Source organism: Canis lupus, chromosome 19 (assembly GCF_003254725.2).
Source record: "Canis lupus dingo isolate Sandy chromosome 19, ASM325472v2, whole genome shotgun sequence".
In the NCBI taxonomy this organism is placed as follows: domain Eukaryota; kingdom Metazoa; phylum Chordata; class Mammalia; order Carnivora; family Canidae; genus Canis; species Canis lupus.
Genome location: NC_064261.1, coordinates 44,539,644 through 44,562,091, shown reverse-complemented (window position 1 = coordinate 44,562,091; position 22,448 = coordinate 44,539,644). Strand labels below are relative to the sequence as shown.

General features: G+C 34.2%; 1 protein-coding gene across 1 annotated transcript in view; it reads left to right on the top strand.

Moving 5' to 3' along the window:
* Nucleotides 1-22,448, top strand: part of LRP1B (LDL receptor related protein 1B) — a 1,837,374-nt gene that overhangs the window by 765,669 nt on the left and 1,049,257 nt on the right. The gene's annotated exons all lie outside the window — the stretch shown is intronic.

Here is a 22,448-nt window from a genome sequence, read left to right as displayed (position 1 = left end):
AAACAATAAAAAAGATCTGTGAATAAATAATAAAAATAAAAAAATTAAAATGATCTGTGAACAGTTGAAAGTTTCATAAATTATAACATTATTTGATGTTCAAAGTAAGTAAATTCAAATCTTGTTTCAGTGATTTATTTTAATATCGTGTTTCTATAGGCAAAAAAGTAAAATGGAGACTTTTGAAATGAAATTGTTTATCAGGATACTCTAGGTTTCAACATCAGGATGGAAATAAACTGATGCTAAATTGGATACATAAATTATACTTCTGCTTTAGTTTTGTCTGCATTTCAACTGTTTCATTATTGGATGAAAAATAAGCTCTCACTCCACCTTTATTACGCTTTTTTAAAAAGTTAAATATGTTTGAAGTTGCTTAACTAATATTTTTCAAGTAATGTGTGTTGTATAACATACATTACATACATAGAAACACAAACTGTGAGTATAGCTCAATAAATTTTAACAAAATGAACAGCCCTGTACCTGTGACCCAGGTCAGGAAACAGACGATTGCCAATACTCTTGAATATTGCTATCTGCCTCTTCCGAGTCACTATCCCCATCAAAGATAACCAATATCCTGCTGGATCCAGGAAGAGCATGACAGACATGTGGAACAAAGCAGGGCAATTCAGCTGAGCCCAGTCTCCATCAGTTGATTACCAGATAAATGAGTGAGAACAGAAGAAAATCTGCAGAACCACACAGCTAACTTCCGCTTACCCCTCAGCGATGTCACATTCCAAAACAATTGACAATTATGTCACCAAGATTTTGTTGATGAACAGATATGTGTAACATCTCCATCTTTCTGAATAATGTAGAGAAATGGAATAATGAAATGTGTTGCGATTAAAAAAAAATGAGATTCACCTATAGGAATCTGATGACAAGATGGTAATAAAAAAAGAGAGCTAATAAAAAGAGAGGATAACACTGATCTTAAGAAGCTATTCTTAGCAACCAGAATAAATAGCTCTAGAATCCAGTGGGCTTAAAAACCCATTGTGTTTTTGTTTGTTGGTTGGTTTGTTTAACTGTAACATTTTTAGTGAAGTGAATATGTTCAATTCACTTAGAGCTTGGGAGTGCCAACCCAGAGGTATATGAAACTATGTCTGCATAATCAAAAAGCAACAAGTGTCATGATTTGAAGTCAATAAAAGTTTCACAATATAGGCAATAAAGGGAAAACTGAAGTCTTTTTATCTCAGTTACAACTGGGCCATACAAAATGTAATCCGAGATCTGTCACTCTTTCTTACCTTGATAATAATGGCCTACCGAATTCTTTATCCCTGGGATTTTCTGACGTTCTACTTCCTTTTTCCAGATTTACCACCCTAAACCTAATCTCTGATGCGTCATTTTCTTTTTTGCTTTTTTTAATTGCAGAATAAATTTGTTGAAAATAAAAATATGTTTCATGTGAATACAATTTTATAGTCTGCATTTTTATCATAGTTTTTCATTTGTTTTTCCCAAGAGTGTACTAAACAGCTAGATGAGTTAAGAATTTTCAGAAAACGGGGAAATTTACTAGATTGCCCAATGTTAAATAGCAAGCAACTGGCAGAGCTCACTTTACTGCTTGAAGTTAGTGTTATTTCTGTCAAATATTGGTAACATGATAATCATTTGACGTTACTATTTTGCCAAAATGCATTTTCGTTAATTCAGGGGATTAAGGTTGTGAGTGGTTATAGGGAATTCAGACATCAGGCCAAGTTGACAGGATGATTGGGCAAACATACCTTTCAATGGTGTTAACATTTTTATTATTTATTTTTTTAAAGATCTTATTTATTTATTTATTTATTTATTTATTTATTTATTTATTTATTCATGAGAGACACAGAGAGGCAGAGACACAGGCAGAGGGAGAAGCAGGCTCCATGCAGGGAGCCCGATGTGGGACTAGATCCCACATCTCCAGGATCACGTCCCAGGCCAACACAGGCTCTTAACCACTGAGCCACCCAGGCATCCCACATTTTTATTATTTAGGGTAATAATAGTGGCTACTATCATAAACATCCTTCAGATACTGTTATCTTTAAATAGTCAAAGTTTATATCTGTGCAATTCAGGCAGTTCCTCCCTAAATGGTGACTCCGGTTCCAAAGTACAATGTTGATATCTTTAAAACGTGACAGGGAACAGGAAAAATGTGTGAATAATCCCGCAGGTGGTTTTATGGCAAGGTCCGGACTTAGTGTACATCATTTCCATCCACATTCATTGGGGCTGAGTCATATGGCCCATACCTAAGCACAAAGAAAGTTAGAAGATGTAGTACTGCTATGTAGCCAGGAAAGAATGTGGCATCGGGTAACATCAAGCCAATCTCTCCCATGTCCCTGAAGCAGGAAGAGAAGTATATTAAATTGGGAATAGAGCAAAGTGTTGTAAGAGAAAATGGTGAGTCCAGTGTAGGGAGAATGATGAAAGAGAAAAAGAGACCAAGAGATTCAAAATCAAACACACATGTGAGCCAATATTCATTATTTCTTTAATGAGAAGAAACTGGAAGTTGATCTGATAATTAAATATATGTGCGTGAGTGCACATGTAAAATTTTCATTATGGAATGTGGGTTAAGGTATTGTCTTTTTTAAAGATTTTATTGATTAGAGAGGGAGAGAGAACATCAGGACATAGCAGAGGGGGAAGGAGAAAGAATCTGAGCAGGGAACCAAAGGTAGGGCTCTTCCCCAAACCAGGTGGTCATGACCTGAGCCAAACCAAGAATCAGAAGTTTAACAGACTGAGCCACCCAGGTGCCCTTGGGTTATGGTGTTCTAAATGTGTTTTTATATAGTTTAGCATTTAAAAAAAATCCTTGTAGGAATTGTTAGAGGTAACTAGAATGAGAATTCTCTGCATGATTATTAAATTCAATATCCTGATGCCCCAGATGGCCCAAATGATGCTTTGTTTGAAATTGTTAATTTCTCTTTGGGTGTTTGCTAAACATTACTGCAGTTTCTGATTCTGTGTTTTAGTTTTCTCCACTGTACTGTGGAGATGCCACTTGTGCCAAATTCATACTGAGCATTATGAGTTAATAATATGTAATGCACATATAAGTGCTTCACTTTTCTTATGTTTGCCATGGACTGAGATCTTAAAATTGAAAACTTATCATTCTAATCACTGGATCATTTTGACCACCTGGACTTGGGTTTATCTAGGGATCAAAACTCAGCTATGATGCTTATTTGCATACATATACTGACAAACTTGAGTTTAAAATGTGTCTTTAGCGACGTTTCTAAGTTTCTGAAATTATGATTCTTGATTTTTTGTTTGTTTGTTTGTTGTTTTCCTTTCAAAATGGCATCTGGATCAAAGGTGAAACTATTATGCTTGAAATGGGTATTGCAGAAAAACCAGCATTCTCCAAGTGGCACTGTTTTGATGAATACTAGAGAGCTAACATAATTCCAACCTTACATTACCATCTTTTCTTTGGTGGGTCAGCAATAAGATTATGATAATGAAATACCTGAAGTTCCTCATTAAAGAAGTCACTTGAATTAGTCAAGTACTGCATAAAACTTTTTAGAACATTTGCTACGGTATGTATATAGTAATCTTGTATTTATATCAAGGTCACTGCATTTATTAAAGGCATTTTTGCTTTTATAAGAATTTATAGAAGTGTTAAAGCTGCATTTAGTATATTGACAATGGTATTATTCTGGCTGTTTCAAAGACTTCATTTCCTCAAGATCTATCTACCCTTTCTTCATCCTCATGTAACAGCAATGATGACAACGACAACAATAATGACAAAACAACAAGGAATTTTGTGCTAAAACTTTGAAATGTGTTGAACAATTTGAGAGAATTGATGTAGTCAGCAAATAGGCTTGCCTGGTGCTTCACATGTTGGGCTTGTAATAAAATTGGCAACTCAATCGCAAGTAATCAGAAGAAATAGTGTTAATTGTTCTTTCCATTTTAACAGGCACTATACCAAACTATTCAAAAGTTGAAGAGGATTTTTCTTCCCCCAAATCTACACAGAAGTCACAAAAGTTAGTTTCAAAATTGTAAACCAGATAGAATGATCAAAGAGGAAGATGAGTGGAAGTTTGAGGAGTTTTACATTGTAGTTATTTCTTGTTATTAACCTGTGACTCAGGAGAAAGATTATTTGCAAGCAAATATTTTATTTTGTCTTATTTCTAAATTGGAAGCATGTCCATTTCAAACTGACTGGTTATTCAAGGAGTTGTGGCATATGCAGGGAATGCTACCTTGTATCACAGCCCATTCCTGTTGTTCTCTGCTTATTATTTCTGCAGAGATCTGGCTTTTTATTTCTAGGGCTTTCATGATTACCATATCCTGGTGCTTCTCAAATTTTAACGCCTGCAAAACATCTGGGGATGTTTCTAAAATGCAGACTCTTGAACTGGTAGGTCCAGGTTAGGGCTTATGCATTTATAACAAATTCTCAAAGGATGCTAATCCTACTGCACCCTGGACCACACGCCGAGTCTCAAAACCATGGCCTACATTATCATCTAAACTTTCTCGGTCTCTGACTCTTAATTTCTCAGGTCTCCTGATTCAAATTCATTATTCTTATTACATCGTCTACCTGGACTTCTGTCTCTGCTCAAAACACTCTTGGCACATACCTGTCTCCTCATTTTTTTTTTTTTTTAACTTGTATGGCTCACTTTTTTCACCAAATCCAATCCATTTATAAAATCCTTACCCTAAGCTCCTCTATGCACATTTTTTAGTGTAGCACCAAGAAGGCAAAACAAATGAAAAGGAAATACATAAAGGAATTAAAAACTCTATGTAAGCAGCATGGCGTAGTAGGAAAAGCCATGGGCTTTGGGAGTCAGATTGATCTATTCAAGTCCTGATTTTGTACTTTTTACCTCTGTGAACTTTAGCACCTGATCTCTGGACCTCAGTTACCTCACTGAGAAAACTAATATATGAAGCATACTTAGTACGTGTACCTAAGAGGTTTGTCTAAAATGTGTATTTAATAGACATTCTTGTTTAAAAAAAAACATATATGGGCAATGATAGTAATAATTCATGAAGGATATTGGCCTGCAATTCTTCTTTTTAGTGAGGCTTTTGTCAGCTTTTGGAATCAAGGTAATGTTGGCCTTGTAGAATGAATTTGAATGTTTTCCTTCTCTTTCTGTTTTTTGGAACAGTTTGAGAACAGATAGTAACTTTTCTTTAAATGTTTGGTAGAGGGATGCCTGGGGGGCTCAGTGGTTGAGTGTCTGCCTTCAGCTTAGGTCATAATCCTTGGGTCCTGAGATCGAGTCCTGTATCTGGCTCCCTGCAGGGAGTCTGCTTGTCCCTCTGCTTATGTCTTTGCCTCTCTCTGTGTGTCTCTCATAAATAAATAAATAAAATCTTTAAAAAAAATAAAATAAATGTTTCATAGCATTCTCCTGGGATTCCATCTGGCCCTGGACTTTTGTTTGTTGGGAGATTTTTGATTACTGATTCAATTTCTTTGCTGTTAATGCGTCTGTTCAGATTTTTCTATTTCTTCTGTTTCCATTTTGGTAGTTTATATTTCTAAGAATTTATTCATTTCTTCCAGTTGGCCCAATTTTGGCATATATTTTTTCATAATATTCTCTTATAATCGTTTGTATTTATGTAGTATGGTTGTGATAATTCCATCTTTCACCATCCTTATTTATTAATGTTTGCAAGCAAATGGTAGAAGAACAAAATCATTACCTGATTAATTTAAAATTTAAAAATGCCTATCTTTGTCTTGTTGATTCTGTATCCTCTACACAAAAGATTTTTGTATTAACATCTGGATAACTTTTGCACTTCCCTTTGAGGAAAAAAAAAAGTCACAAGCTTCCAGTTATAAGACATGTCTATTCATTTTCTCCCATAAGCATCTTTTGAAGTAGGTTAAAATGATTTTTAGGATAGCTTAACCCATCCAGTGAGCTAATATGTAAGAAAAAAGTCTTTGAGAGAAACAAAAAACAGGCATGAGCAAATAAAGAGAAAATCAACACAAATAATTTCCCTCAGCGCATTCTTGACATAGTAGTCCCTGAAAATTGAGTAATGTCATAATATCCTTTATTCTTTTTTTTTTTAATAAAAAAGATTGAGCTACCCAGGTGCCCCTATTCTTTTCTCTTGAGAAAAAAAAAAAACTCACAGATGACAATCTCAGGTACAGATTTCAAATTATGTTCCACATCAGAGTTATATTAAAAAGGTGAGGGGGAAAGGCAAAGGGAAGAGTTGTTTTTCAAATATAAAATTATAACCGTAGTGTTCTTGTACTTGTTGACCTATGGGTCTAATGGTTCTTTGGTGAAGTCTTTAGAGTTTTCTAATATATAATGTGTGATTTGCAAATAGAGACAGTGTACTTCTTCCTTTCTGATTTAGATTCTTTTTATTCATTTTTCTTGCCTAAATTCTCTGGCTAGGACTTACAATACTATGTTGAATAAAATGGCAAGAGTGGGCATCCTTGTCTTGTTCCTGGTTTTAAATGAAAATCTTTTAGCTTTATACCACTGAGTATAATGCTAGCTGTGAGCTTGTCATATTTGGCCTGCATTATGTTGAGCTATGTTTCTTTTATACCCACACTGTTGAGAGATTTTTATAATGAATAGAGGTTGAATTTTGTCAAATGCTTTTTCTGCATCTATTGTGATGATAATATGATTTTTATAACTTTTTAATGTGGCATATCACATTAATATGTTTTTAATATTTTTTCAACTTGACTATATGAAATTTGAAGCACTTGATACTCTTATTTTCCCCCCTTAACATTGCCAGTTCACTGTTTAATTCACAGGTGCTCAAAATTATTTTTGTTGCCCAAAATGGAATTATGGATACCTGGTTTTGAGTTTTTTAGACTAAAACCAGAATAATAATCAATGAAACTGGTAACTGTTCAAAATGGTATTAATAAATAGTGCTATCATATTACCTCATATAGAGTCTTATATTTTGAAACATTTTGTTTTATCTTATCATGTCTGTGTGTATGGACAAGTTATTTAAATGATTTAAATCTCAGTCATTTGTTTATAAGACCTATAGTAACACCTAGCCAATGCAATCTTTATAAAAATAAAATTAAGTAACCTAGGGAAAACCTTTTCTACACTGTTTGATCTATAGGAAAGTATCAATAAGTAACAACTATAATTATTTCTGTTAATAATATTTGATTTTTAGAAAGCATTTAAAATGAAAAACATAGATCAATTATTTCTAGTCTCTGGAAGGGGTTGATGAGGTTAAGAAATTATTCTGTATAAATTGTAGATCTGGACTATACACTGAGTCTTGTGGATCTTAATTAGAATAGCTTTTAATTCCTCAATTATGAATATGAATAATAAAATTATATATAATACGGATAATAAAAAGTAACATGTGTTTTAGCAACATTTTTTTTATATTTTACCTTATGCAGTCCTCAACCTTTTATGATTATAATTTGTCTTTTACAAATGAGAAAACTGAAGTACTGAAGGATGTGGAATTTGTTGACTGTCATACACCTAGCAGATGGTAAAAACAAGTTTTGAATCCAAGATATAGTGCAAGAGAAGCCAGGAATTGTCTAAGACTTAATTTCTATTCCATCACCTACTCGCACCATTGAACTTAAAATGTTCAATATGTATTCAATTAAAGTCAGTGGTTTTTGAATGTCTATTTTATTCTAGGCATTACCCCAGGCAGTGGAGAGTTGACAAACAGGAAATGGCATGATTTTATCCCTTTAGTAGCTTATAGTCTAGTTGAGGAGAAATATTTGTAAACATAAAATCTAGAACAGAACAATACATTATCTGAAAAGAAAATGTATAGATAAAGATCAGAGGAAGCATGTTTACTTCCAATCTGGGATTCATGGAAAACTTTTTAGAAAGGATAGCAACTCCTATGAGTCTTTAAAAAAATTTTTTTTTAAAGATTTTATTTATTTATGAGAGAGAGAGAGAGAGAGAGAGAGGCAGAGACACAGGCAGAGGGAGAAGCAGACCCCGTGCAGGGAGCCTGATGTGGACTTGATTCCAGGTCTCCAGGGTCAGGCCCTGGGCTGAAGGCAGTGCTAAACTGTTGAGCCACCCAGGGATCCCCTCCTATGAGTCTTGAAGGATGACAGGTTGCTACCCAAGTGAGGAAAGAGGAGGAATACATTCCAGTGAGAGGAAAAACATAAGCAACCATAAGAGTCATTGATAGCTACCACATCCTGTGAGTAACAAGTTGGTCAAAATTATTTGGGAGAAGTATGAAAGAAAGAGGCTGGATATAAAGCCGAGCCAGGAGAGTTGATAAAGTTCTCAACCCATGAAGAGAAGTCCGCATGCTGTTCTTTGAGCCAGTGAGAAGCTGAGTGCTTTAAATGGAGATGGGTGTACTAAGATTTCCATTTTATGTAACACACTGTAGCAGCAAATTCAAGGATGAATTTGCAAGAGGGCAGAATTGGCCTCACAGATGATTTAGCAAAGACTATGGCAATAGTCCAGATAAGAAATGATGAAGATTAAACTAAAACGACAGTTCTGTTCTTGGATAAGACTGAATAAGGACACTTGACCTTCTCTCCCACTGAATGCAGCTAAAATTTGGACAAAATGCATGGAACAGCTAATTAGGACTTTGAAAAGCTAAATAGTAGCAGTTGTGTTAAAGACCAGAATTCCAATGCTGCTGAATTGGTTTGCAGTTTATCACTTTTCCTTCTGTTCTAAACTCAAGGCAGCGTGAAACTCATGCGGGACCTTGATGCAGACAGAGAGAGCTCTAGAAGGATCTTTGCAGTTCTTGCTACAGAAGCAGGAGAGGGAACTTCTAACACTCAGAATGCAGAAAGCCCCTGCTTTTGTTTCTGTTCCTCCTTTCTCCTTTCTCTTGTCTTCTAGAACCCCAGTCAGTCTCCTGGGGGCCACAACCACCGGCAGTGGCAGCAGTGCAATGAGATCCCACAGAAGCCAAAACTGTGAAGGAGGAGAACATAAATGAAGCTCAGGTCCTAAGGAGTTCTAGAACATATTAAAGATTTTGAGAAATGAACTTAGAGAATATCGACCCGTTTCACAGATTGACCACTGGATAGTATCCCTGCAGGAAAGATATGAGTAACATTTCAAAGACTTTGAAATAGCATTAGAATCACAGTCAACAGAAGGTAAATTGGAACTTGTGGCCAGGACCAGGTTAATTGCTAAAACAGAAATTCTAACATATTTCATAGAATTCCAACAAGACCCGGCATCTGTTCTATAATACTGATCATGCACAGAACATAACTTAAAATTACTTTGTATGCAAAGAACCACGAATATCTTAATTGGCTTGATGCATATGTTGTCATTATCTAGCAAGGACTTGAGGGCAGCTTTTAAAAACAGTGTTTAGCAATCAACTATAACCATTCTTAAAATGCTTGGGAAACAAATAGAAAGAAAATTCAGCAAACACATAGAATATGTAAAGAAAAAACATGGAAATGTAAATTAAATAATAAAAATGACTGATTAATAACTCACATATTTGGTTTAATAGTAGAAGGGAGTTACAGAGGGAAAAAAATAATATCCTGGGGATAGACAAAATGTCCTCACACATGACATCAGTGAGTAGAACAAAACAAAATTTTGAAAATGGATAAACTGGGCTTTTTCAAAATTTATAACCGTTGAGACTATCAAGGGTAGAAAAAAGATAAGCTGTACACTGGGACAAAATATTTGCAAATCCCCTATCTGGTAAAGGATTTGTATCAAAAATTTATAAATAACTCTCATAATTCATCAATAAGAAAACAAACAAAATTTTTAAAAGCAGAGGGACAAATGAGATGAACATACATTTCACCAAAGAAGATATGAGGATAGTAAATAGTATAAGAGAAACTCCTCAACATTATCAACTATCCGAAGAATGCAACTAAATCCAAGTATGATATACCACTACAAACTTATTACACTGTCGACAGTAAATACACACACACACACACGCACACGAAATACCAAATGCTGACAAGGATGCAGAGCAACTGAAACTCTTAATATTTTGCTGGTAGGAATGGAAAAAGGTATTGCCACTCCAGAAAATAGTTTGATGGATTCTTAGAAACGTATCATATGACCTAGAAATCCTACTCCTGGCCATTTACCCTAGAAAAAATGGAAAAGGCTATACATGAAAGTTATAGCAAAATTCTGTTGATTGCCATGAACTGGAAATTAACCAGATGCCTTTCATTGGATACACAAATTGTGGCAAGTCTATGTAACTAAATTCTACTTAGTAATTAAAAGTTATAAACTATTGATACACAAAATTGTAGTGGAGGAGATCACACCAGTGATTACCAGTGCCCAAGGATAGGGAGAAAATATGACTTTCAAGGGATAACACAAAAGGATTTATTAGAGTGATGTAACTATTCTGCATCTTGATTGTTGTTGTGGTTATATAAATCTACACACGTATTAACATTCATAGAACTGTACAGCAAAAATAATTTTGTATGGTAATTTAAAAAAACAAGAGTAAGAAAAAATCTAAGTTATAAACTGTAAGAGTTTACGTAGAGACACATTTGAGAATTTTTTAGGCAAAAATTGACAAGATATAGTTAATAGGTTCATGAAAGTAAGAGGGTAGGAGGGAAAAAAAGGGACTTAGGATGATCTCCATGCTTCTGACTTAGTTGATTGAACACAAAGTTGTAATCTTATAATATGAATGAGGAACAGGTATTTTGGGAAAACAAGTTCAGTTTTGATATATAGAGCTTGAGGTGCCCATAGGATAGCTCAGGCAAATATTGAAGGCTATAAAAGGAGGGCAAGATGAGTTGTAACCCAGGGGAAGTCAAGAACTGTGTGTTTTAAGAAACGTCATTGTTTAAGAAGTGGGAAAAACCAAGCAGCCAAGGAAGTGACTTCAGGATCATTCTGCCATTTTCACTTTATCACATATTGAGAATAGTTTGGCTCCCAAATCTTTGGCAGTTTTGGGGCGTCTAATTATTGTATTGCCTTTACTTAAACCTCTTTTGGGGCATCCCATCATTTGCATGATGAATGTGAACTATCTGAGGTTGATACTAGGCCTGGTCCATACACTCCAACTAAGGAAACCACAAAAACATGTAGAAATACATGTTGTCCTATATCCTCATATTGTTTTAATAGAACTGATCAATAGCAGTTGAATTAACAACTTTGTATAGTTGCCAGCACCATTTTTATCTAAGTCTGTTTATGTATGTATTTTATTTGGTGCACAAAGGCATATACACACACTCATACATATCTCTCTCTCTCCTTTTTCTGTGTCTGTGTCCCTCCCTTCTTGGAATATATGACGGAAATTCCACACCATTCTATTGGCCCACAATGACTTCCTTTTCCTCTGAGGTCATGTAATACCTCTTGTCTCTTCAAGTTATCTCAAAATACTCAAATCTAATTTCTATTATAAATTTTTTTATGTGCTTACATCCTAAGTGGATTTTAAGATCCCCAAATAGGGATTTTATATCTTATATCAGACTATGCTTATATTAACCTTCTTAAAATTCTTTACTTCTTCATTTTTTTCTTGAATGGTACATTCCATATATGTTTGCATAGCAGACAAGGTCCTTGATAGCCTCATCCAAAAGCACCATACCTTATTTCAGCTTTCCTTATCAGTCACAATCATCAACCATGCTAAGTTAGTGATCTATTCTTTAAAATCCTATGATTTTCATATCTCTTATCTTTTCCTGTAATGTTGCCCTTGTTTGGAGTGTCTCCTCCTTTCATCCTTGGTGAATTTCTGTGCAAAATACATAGAATCCCTTTTTCCAGATAAAGATATCATTGCTTCCTCTGGCTTCTATCTCATCTTCGTAGAGGTATGCATCATCTTACACTATGTTGATGCTTTCTGGCTGTCTGTGGATTTTTTCACACTGTGGATTTTTTGATACTAGAAACTGGTTTTAACTCTTCTTTGATGCTATAGAATCTATGTTACTGCCATGTTAAAAAAAAAACAGAATAAATAGCTTTGAATGAAGAAATTAATGATTTTCTTCTAGTGCCTAGCAAAGTGTCTTATTAAGTATCTTAGTCAAAAAAGGTAATGGAAGACAGCATAAAATATGATAGATTCCAAATATTTCATAAAGATGTAGATTTGAATCCAGTTCAAGCTTCTTAACAAATAATCTTTGTACATTTGATTTCTTCTTATGATTAAAAAAAGAGGGATATGTATGAATACCATTATATCTAGGAAGTTAAGTAATTTTGTATATTAATTATTTTTGTAGGATGTTAAATGAGGAGCCCTAGACAGACAGATGTGAATTAATTTTATTTAACTAGAGCATCTCCATTTTCTCTTTCTTTTCTTTTCTTTTCTTTTCTTTTCTTTTCTTTTCTTTCTTTTCTTTCTTTTCTTTTCTTTCTTTTCTTTTCTTTTCTTTCTTTTCTTTTCTTTCTTTTCTTTTCTTTCTTTCTTTCTTTCTTTCTTTCTTTCTTTCTTTCTTTCTTTCTTCCTTTCTTCTTTTTCTTTCTTTCTTCTTTCTTCTCTTTTTCAAAAATTAGATTCCTAATAGGAATAATAGGATCCCTTAGGACCCCAGGAGGAGGCCAAGGGGAACAGGACACCAGGAATATCATCATTTTGCTCTCATATGCATACATATACACATAATAAATTTTGCACACCTTTGTATTCCCTGAGGCAGTTCTGCTAAAATATAAGGAACAAATGAAAAGTTATTTTTTAATTATAGAAAATAAAACTTATAAAAACATATATAGGAAAGCAGCTGGTAAAAATAAATGCCAACTTTCAAACCAGAAAATGTAGATTAATTACTTATTATATTTATAGACCTTTACAATTCACTTAGCCTTCTTAGCTACATTTTTTAAATATTTTTAAAGTATTTTAAGTCAATCCTAAATGTGAGAACAAGGATAATTTTTAAATTATAGAAAATCTTATTACTATGAGGTACTACTTTTATTGTTATTAAGATTAGGCAATATGGTTTTCAATTATTTTTAATTTTTGTTTGTGGATATTTAAAGACTGTGGTAAGAAGGCATAATAAAAATTGTGCCATTTGCTACCAAGAGCAATGCCTATGTTCTTTCAAATCAAGAAGAAAGGGATGCCTGGGTGGCTTGGTGGTTGATTGTCTGCCTTTGGCTCAAGGTGTGATCCCAGGTCCTGGGATCAAGTCCATACATCGGGCCCTGCTTGGAGCCTGTTTCTCCCTTTTTCTGTGTCCTGCCTCTCTCTCTGTATCTCTCATGAATATATAAGTAAAATCTTAAAAAAAAAAGCAGAAAATAGTAGAAATCATGGAATCATACACTTAATTTGCCTAGATGAAATAAGTGATTTTGTCATTGTATTAGAAATATCCTAATCCAAAAAGAGGAAAGGATGGAAAAATTCTAATTTAGTGACATGGTGTTTATGCCCTGATAAGTAGCTACCATAATTCTCAAGTTAGATAGCATTTGTACAAAGTACTGGACAGAAACTAACCTGTATATTTGGAAGTGTTGATGTCTCCAAGGATAAATGCTTATATTTTTGACAATTAGTCTTTATGGTTCTACCATTATAAACCAGAAACAAAGTGTATTTGCAGTCTTTTGTTTAACTTTGAAGAAAAGTAAAGATCATAGGAGACCACTGATATTAAGAGCTAAAAAATAAATAATTCTACTGAACAATATAAAAATCAAGATGGGTTGCCTACTAATAAATGAAAAGAAATGCAGTAAAGGAGTCTGAAGTAAATCTGTGATTTTACCATGCCTTGGCGGTTACCATACCCTGAGAAGCAATCTTTTTTTCATTGTTAAAAGACAGTGTGGAATACAAAAAGACTTTCAAGGACAACAGGAAATAGCTGCAACACTCTGCTTTATATTTCCCAAAAAAGCAAAAAGAAAAAAAAAAATCAGAACAACAACAAAAAATAACCCACCACAGTGACCTGATTGAGAAATGCTGGTCAGGGTTGGTAGCGTCTTTGACCCATTCATTTTCAATAGAAAAGAAGTGGTCTGAGCAGAAAGATCACAGACAGTAAGAACATTCTCTTAATCATTTTCAGAACATAGACTTTAGCTGAAAAGTAGGCAATGGATTTTTCTACGATAATTCATGAATAAAAGTAAAGGGCCTCATATAGGAAAACAATTCTGAGCATTTCCCTTCTCCTTAGATATAGGAGAAATGATCAACATGTTGAAGCACATCATTGAAAAGTTTGTAGTGAAACTGGTCATTGAGTAAGCACCATCAAGGAAAGAGAAATGGGAATCTAAGTATGATGCCATATCCAAATTTTATAGTAGGTTTTTCATGGTAGGCTGGGTGATAACTGGCTCATTTCACAGAAGAAAAATCAACAATTATGAATTTTTGTGCTTGTCAAGATTGACATATGGGCAGGATACTAAACGTGTATAGAAGTAAAACAATTAAATTAGAGTAGCTTCTCTAGGAAATGTTCACCAGAGCAGGATGACCTCTGAGATGAGTTTTGAAGTATAGATGAGAGTTTGTTAGATAAAGAAGAGGTGAAATCACCATGGAGATATGTAGTGAGTCTAGGGAACTACAAATTGGGGGCTTTGGATAGAACAAAGATAATCCAACAAAGATTAGAGAAGAGAATACAGGTTTGAAGATGATTCTCCATTATCCTTTCACATTTCTTCACATCTAAGTATTAACAGACAGACCATGTACTCAGATTTATCTACATTCTTGCATATTAAAGATGGAAAAGCTTTCCCTCCAAAGACATGGCCATATAGTAAAGATAAAAATGTCCCCCTTTCCTTCCTGGAGATCTGCTTACACACCTGGGTAATAGACAATATTGCTCTCAGAGAGAATGGTCAGATTTTGCTTGCAGCCTCCTTCTGAAATTACGGGTTTCCTGAACTCATTTCCTCAGTTGTGACATAGACACTGGGAATGCAACATCAATCAAGACTCATGTCCACAACCCATATGAGGTATAATGGGAAAGAAGACTTCAACAAAAAGCTATTGCAGCCTTCTGTTGTGATTAATAAATAGTTTATATTTATTTGAGCTCATGTCTCCTTAGCAGCCTAAGCTATGGAAGCATATATTGAGTCAAATTAAGTTACTATCATGATGCTGAATAAGAAACTGCGGGACCGGGATCCCTGGGTGGCGCAGCGGTTTGGCGCCTGCCTTTGGCCCAGGGCATGATCCTGGAGACCCGGGATCGAATCCCACGTCGGGCTCCCGGTGCATGGAGCCTGCTTCTCCCTCTGCCTGTGTCTCTGCCTCTCTCTCTCTCTGTGACTATCATAAATAAATAAAAAAAAATTTAAAAAAAAAAAAAAAAAAAAAAAGAAACTGCGGGACCATTTAACAGTGGTAAGGATCGAGATACGGTAAGAAAGGCTAGATGAAGAGGGTGATATATGTTAAACCACATGCCAACAAGTCTCTTATACAAAAGCCAAATCAAAGTCCGTTCCTACCCACAAATAAATATAGTTAGTTATGTAGAATGCTAAATTTAGATATTGAGACTGATTTAGTTCAAAAGATTATTAGCAAAAAAAAATAAATAAGAATTTCATTTCATACTTTATGTTTAAGTAACCTATAGAATTACTCGGATTTGCCTGGAAAAGGACTAATATTATCAGATTCTTATTGGATAAATTTGAATTTTATTTTATTTCATTTCTTTTTTTATTTTAAAGACTTTATTTATTAATGAGAGACACAGAAAGAGGCAGAGACATAGGCAGAGGGAGAAGTCGGCTTCCTACAGGGAATCTGATGTGGGACTTGATCCCAGGTCTGCAGGATCACGCCCTGAGCTGAAGGCAGTTGCTAAACTGCTGAGCCACCCAGGCTGCCCTAAACTTGAATTTTAAAATGATATGACTTCACAAACAAGTTGAGCAAAGACTTTGGGAGTTTTTAAAAATAAATTCCCAGGAGCTAAGAAAAGACCAAGCTATTGCTCTGGTTTTATTATGTATTAATAGATCAATTCCACAGTTTTGAAATTTTACCACATAATATCCCTATTCTGAAAGCTGATGTTGAATTCCTTGAATTGCTTTAAGTTATAGTCAAGGAAGACTATAAATTTTTCATATGAAACACATATAGAATGCATTGACAACCTCCCATTGGTGAATAAGAGTTGTTGTAGTTTGAGGTTATGATTGTCAGACTTTTGCTTTTGTGTTGTTCTATGGTGACTGATTTTTATGCCAAACTAAAAGGTGTATAAACTCTATGTCCAATTTACACTAAAAAAAGATAAATAAATTTGGACACATAGCTTTGTTGACAGGTTTGATTTTATCATCAGTATGAAGGCATATTGGTTATTTATAATGCTATTTGTACAATTTTGGTGAAATCATTATTTAATTTTCAAATATTCTATGGATGTTTTGATAACAGAATAATGCAAAATGCCAGCAGTTAGCAGTTCATGATACTCATTTTGCTCACTATCTGAAATATAAGACACTCTCACTTAGATTTCGTATCTGCAATAGTCAGTCTGGGGGAAAATATTCAATATAATGCAGGTGTGGCACTATATCAAAATAAATGCACTGAGTATATAATACATATATACAAATCCAAAACCTTGTCTTTTTTTCCATTTAACATATTTTGTCAGTATAGGAGCTGACTCAGTAGGATGTCTTCCTATCTAATAAAACACTGTATCTTAGACAAGCAAGAGCTCTCAGAATTACCATATATGTTGATATTTGATCCTTCTAAATCTAGATTTATAATACCTCATTTATCTGGAGCTCAGACTTCTGGTATCCTCATCTTAAGCCTCAAACTGAATATATATGGAAATTTTATAACTACTGCAAAACCACCAGTTGTAAAGATTATATTCATATGGCATAGTTATTAAGAGTTGAAGGAGATTTCAGAGACTATTAACATGACCATTTTCTATTGCTGATAAGGAAGCTGGAATTCAAAAAAAGGTAATCATTTGAAGGTCATCAGCTTATTAGTAACTGAGACAGCAGAAGAATCCCAGCCTTCCAGAGGTCAACTCACTGCTTTTTTTTTTTTTTTTTTTGGTCTAAAAATGCACTCAAGATCACTCCCTACCTCCTCAGATGCTTCAAATTAGATTACCTCATGCTAAAATCTCCACTTGAATCACAAGGATTTGCCTGAGCCCCGTGTTCACAATTTAATGGTCAGAGGCAAAGGATTAATATCTTGCCCTTCCATTTACTCTCTGTACGCTGTAAGGTCATTGAAGAGAACAACTCACAGAACAGTAACTAGATAAGATATGAAGACAACTTTATTATTAGCTTTACTACCCTGATGTAGATCTGTCTTAGAAATCAGAGTAGAAGACCTAAACTTTAGTTTTCAGTGGAATCTGCCACTGCTCCTGAAATAAAATTCTGGATGTGCTGCATATTACTACAAGAACCTAAAAGCAAAACTATACCTAAGTGATCCTATGGAGGGGTGGAGTATTGCAGGAGGAAGGAAAAGAGAACACAAAGTAGTTAGTAGTTCTTGTGTAATTTAATAGATGATAATCATAGTTCTGAGCGGTTTTTATGGATATACTTTCATTTAATAATTGCAACCCATTAAAATAAGTGCTGTTATTTTCTATTTTGCAGATGATAAAAGTGAGGTTGAAAAGATTAGGTATTCTGTCAAAGATCACACGACTGAGAAAGATCACAGAGCCAGTGTTCTTAACCACTACATTCAATTGCCATATGTGTGTTGTGTGTATACATTTGTGTATATAAATATATATAAATACATATACATTATACCCCTATACTGAGAGATAGGGAGGGAGGGTCGATAAGGAGGAGGAGTGGAGGGGAAGAAAGGAAAAGATGATGATGATGATGATGATGATGATGATGATGATGATGATTGGAAACAAGCTGGATTAGCATGCCTCCAAAGTACATCATAAGAAATTTATCCATCTAAAAAAAATAATAAGAAGAAATTTATCCATCTAGCTATGTGAAAGAGAAGAAGAGAAAACATATTTAAAATATTCATTGACCATGGCCACTAATAAACACGATCTAATCAATGTTGTGAACTCTGATCAATTATCTCATCTATCTTCTTAGAAACCAGCAAAGGGATAGATATTGATATCTATCTATCTATCATCTATCTATCTATCTATCCATCATCTATCATCTATCTATCATCTATCATCTATCTATCTTTCTATCTATCTATCTATCTATCTATCTATCTATCTATCTATCTAACTATATATCATTGTGCAGTAAGATAAAATTTGTTTTCTGAGGAATATAGATGGGGGTTTGAAACTACTCCTGCAACTTTTGAAATTTATTAAAGTTTGCTGAGCCGCAGTTTACTTACCTATACAAAGTACAATTTTAAAAAGTTAGTTCTAAAAAAAAAAAAAAGGTTAGTTCTAATTTACTCCTATTTACTCCTCGGTGCCCTACAGTTAACAACCCCAACCCATCCACTACTGTAGCCATCACCAATAGCGCTACTACACTGAGAATGTTCTTGCGATTTCCTGACAATAAATAAATAAATAAAGCAAGCTTTTTGCAGGAAGAAAAAAAAAAAAAAAAAGAAGCGATTTCCTGACTGCATTTAGCAGTTTCTTGCATTTTACTTTGCTCAAATTCATGTATCCAACTACATGCTGGTCAACTCCATATGTCTCTCAGGTATCTCAGTTTAAGGAGCCTAAAACTAGACTCATTATCTTTGTTCTCCAATACTGCTTTCTTTTCTTTGTTGCCTGTTTGTATAGCGTTACTTTTATTCCAGTTACTCAATGTGGAAATTTGAGAACATACCACATTCTTTACTTTCATAGCTATGCATAGTATTCTCTCATTGTTAGCTCCTTTCTTTTTTCTCCCATTGCTGCCACCATTATTTTTATATTGTATTGATGTGTTAGGTTAAATACAGGTCATCCTACTCTGATATTTACCCTACTTTTATGATCTAGCTCTAACAATTCCCAGAATGATGCATGTACATGGAAATCGTATGATATTGCAGGGCCTGAAATTCTTCAATGACTTATTGGAGCTTTCCAGATAAAGCTCCAACTTTTTGGTTTAGGATTTCTCAACCTTGGCACTGTTGACATTTTGGGCCAGATAATTTTGAGAGGGGGGGTATTAAGATAGTCTTGTACACTATAAGAAGTTTAGCAGCATTTCTAGTCTTCATTAGATGCATTTGCACATCCTGCCCATGGTGACAACTAAAATATGTGTCCTGGCATTGCCAAATGTTTCCTGGGGACATAATCTTCAGTGGTTGAAAACCTCTGATATACCTGCTCTGGATTTCCACTTCCCTGCAAAAATACATACCATATTTTATAACTTTTTCTCACACAAACTCTTCATCCCAGCCATCCCAACTACTTCCATTTTTCTAAGTATCTCCTGCTTTTCAATTCCCCCAAGCTTTCCTATGACTCTGCTCGTAGTGATCTTTTAGCTTAAAATGTCTTTTCCTTCATCTAGGTAACTCCTACCTATCAACTTAAAAACTCAGCACAGGCATTCCTTTGTATTTGGAGATCTTTCCTCTTATTGATCCAAATGAATTCTGAAAATACCTTTGTCAAAGTATTTAAAGTATTAGGACTAAAACAAACAAACAAAACACTAGTTTGTGTCATACTGGATATTCTTGACAATAAACATCATATCTTATTTGGTTTATATTCCCAATGCTTTACCAGAGATGACAACCTGATTGATGTTTGTTTTTGTGAATGAATATACTCCTCATAGGAATAAAGGAAAGCACTTGTGTAAAGCATCATGTTCAGTGCCCTACACATAGGAATCATGAGGTTAACGTTGATTGTTTTTTTTTATGCATTTCACCTGGTAATAGGATTATTTATACTAGGTTACTAAGAAAAAAATAAGTCTTGGTTTTAGAGTTTTCAGATTTTGAAATTTTAAATAAGGTGCTATAGAATTATAGCTCACTTTTTAGCCACATACACTGTCAATCCAGTAAGACTGTTTTTTTTCCTAGTCATCTGTTCAACCTTGCTGCTTTCTCACACCAGCCTTTCATATTCTCTTCTACATAGCCCTCTGACCTTTCCACCTTTATGGATGCCCAGAGGCCAACTCATCCCAAGAACTTCTATGAAGCCTTCTCTTGACATTCTAGTTTATGTCACTTTTTTTTCTATTATAAGAAAACTATGCCTTTTTGGCTTTTAATCACAAAATTCTAAACAAGTTTAGTTCATTTCCTTTTTTACCTAAATTAGTGGGAAAATACTATGAAGAAGACAAAGACCCCTTAAAGTCAATCAACCAGAAAATACAGGTAATAAAAAAGAAAAATCTGGACAGCAAACATAGAACTATGCTGTTCAGTAAAGTCTGCAACTATCTGCAGTGACTATTTCTCAAGAGATAAATGTTGAATAATTGCACTATTTGCGACATCATGGAAGTATATAGTAAATTGTAAAAGGTTTCCAACAAAACTGGTTAAAATCAGATTTAACCCTTGAAGGGACACTTAATAAAAATAATGCTGCTTTTTTGCAGCTCTTTATTATCCTAGGACGCAAGAAAAGATAGATAACCTGTGAATGTTGGTTTGTTTTCCAAAGAGTGTCTGCATAAAGCCAGCATCTGTTAAGTCTTCTAATTGTGTAGAATTTGGAAACCTATCTCATCAAATTGTAGTATTAACCCTGAAACTGCAATAATGGCATTGCCTCTATAACCTCATTTACAAAAGAAAGAGACCTTTAATATTCAATCTGTGAATTTAATGGTGTGATTGGTATTTTTAAACCATTTTCTATGGAGCTGCAAGGTTGCAAATATTCTATTTGTAGGAAGAGTTCTTTATTATTCAGTTTTCTATTCCCCCGGTTGAATGGAAGTCTTTGTCTTTACAATAGATTGCTCACTAGGGAAGGGAGAAGCAACACCATGCTGAATAAAAGATTTACTCTGGAAATATATGTGTGAAATTTTCAAATGAAAGGAAACTTACTGTGCTATTTTATATCTGCCATGGCTTTGGATTATCAATAAACAGTCAGTAATTTCTTTCTATATAAAGAAACCAGTACCTGTGCTTTTGGTTATTGACATTATCTTTCTTTATTATTTAGACTCTCATGTATAAGACAAGTGGCCCCAAATGCAGGCTTCATGCTTTTGTTTTGAATCAGTAATTTAGTAGCATTTATTACAAAGATTGAACAATATCAAATGCATAGAGTGTTTATTGAATATTAAATGAAAAGCGCAAATAATACCCAAAGAAAACCTATTTCCCTCCCTAACATCTTAGTCTGAAGTAAATATATTTTCATTTTTAGATCTCTTGCTAAAAATTATTTTTTAAAAATTGAGATCTGTAAGGGAAATACAAAGAAGAAAGTTATTTGAGGAGTAAGAGTCTGAAACAATGTGAAAGAAGCAAAAAGTTTTTACCATAACCCCCCATGTGCACGTGCTCACACACACATACACACACATGTACATGCATGTAGGAAGAAGAGGAAGAGGAAGACAACCAATAGTTGTCTGCAAGGGCACATTGTGTACACTTTGAGAAGGGTTCTTTCTCTTTTTTTCTTTTCCTTATAATTCTTTATATAAAGGCAGAAACGTTTATTTTACAAATATATTTTATGATTAGTATTACTTGGTTGCTATTTCTGCTTATGCTATTTTTTTGAGAGAGATTATGCTTGCTTGCTTGCTATTTATTTATTTATTTATTTATGCCATATGTTGCCATGGCATCTATTTTTCCCCTCTCATCTAGACTCTGGGTTTGTAGAACGGTTGGGAAGAAGTTAAGTAAGGCTCTACTGGACCATAAAATTAGTGATGAGTGAAAATCTAAGAGGTCTAGAGGTTCAGCCAAGTTGGGGTTAACATCTAGGAGTCTGGATGTTTATTGGGAGTGGCAAAAGACCTCTTGAGCCTACATAAATGACCTGTGAATTTTGTGATAGAAGGCATTTTGACAAGTCTTTCAGAATTTCTTGCATTCAGAGAGAACAGGAATCTTTGAGAAGATCTATCATGCCTTAGGTCAGAATACAAGAATTTAGGGAACATAAAAGTAAAAGGACAGAAAAAAACAAATCAAACTTCTTACATCAGAAGAGTTGGGGTTTAAATATAAAGATGTTTCCAGATTTCTCATTTTTTTATTTAAAAAAAACTGTTTATTTCTTTGGATCATTAAAAATAAAGATTTATTTCATACTTGGCTTTTAGATTTAAGAAATATACCAGAAGATTTATCCCAGAGTTTCTATTGCTATTTTTTTTTTCCCT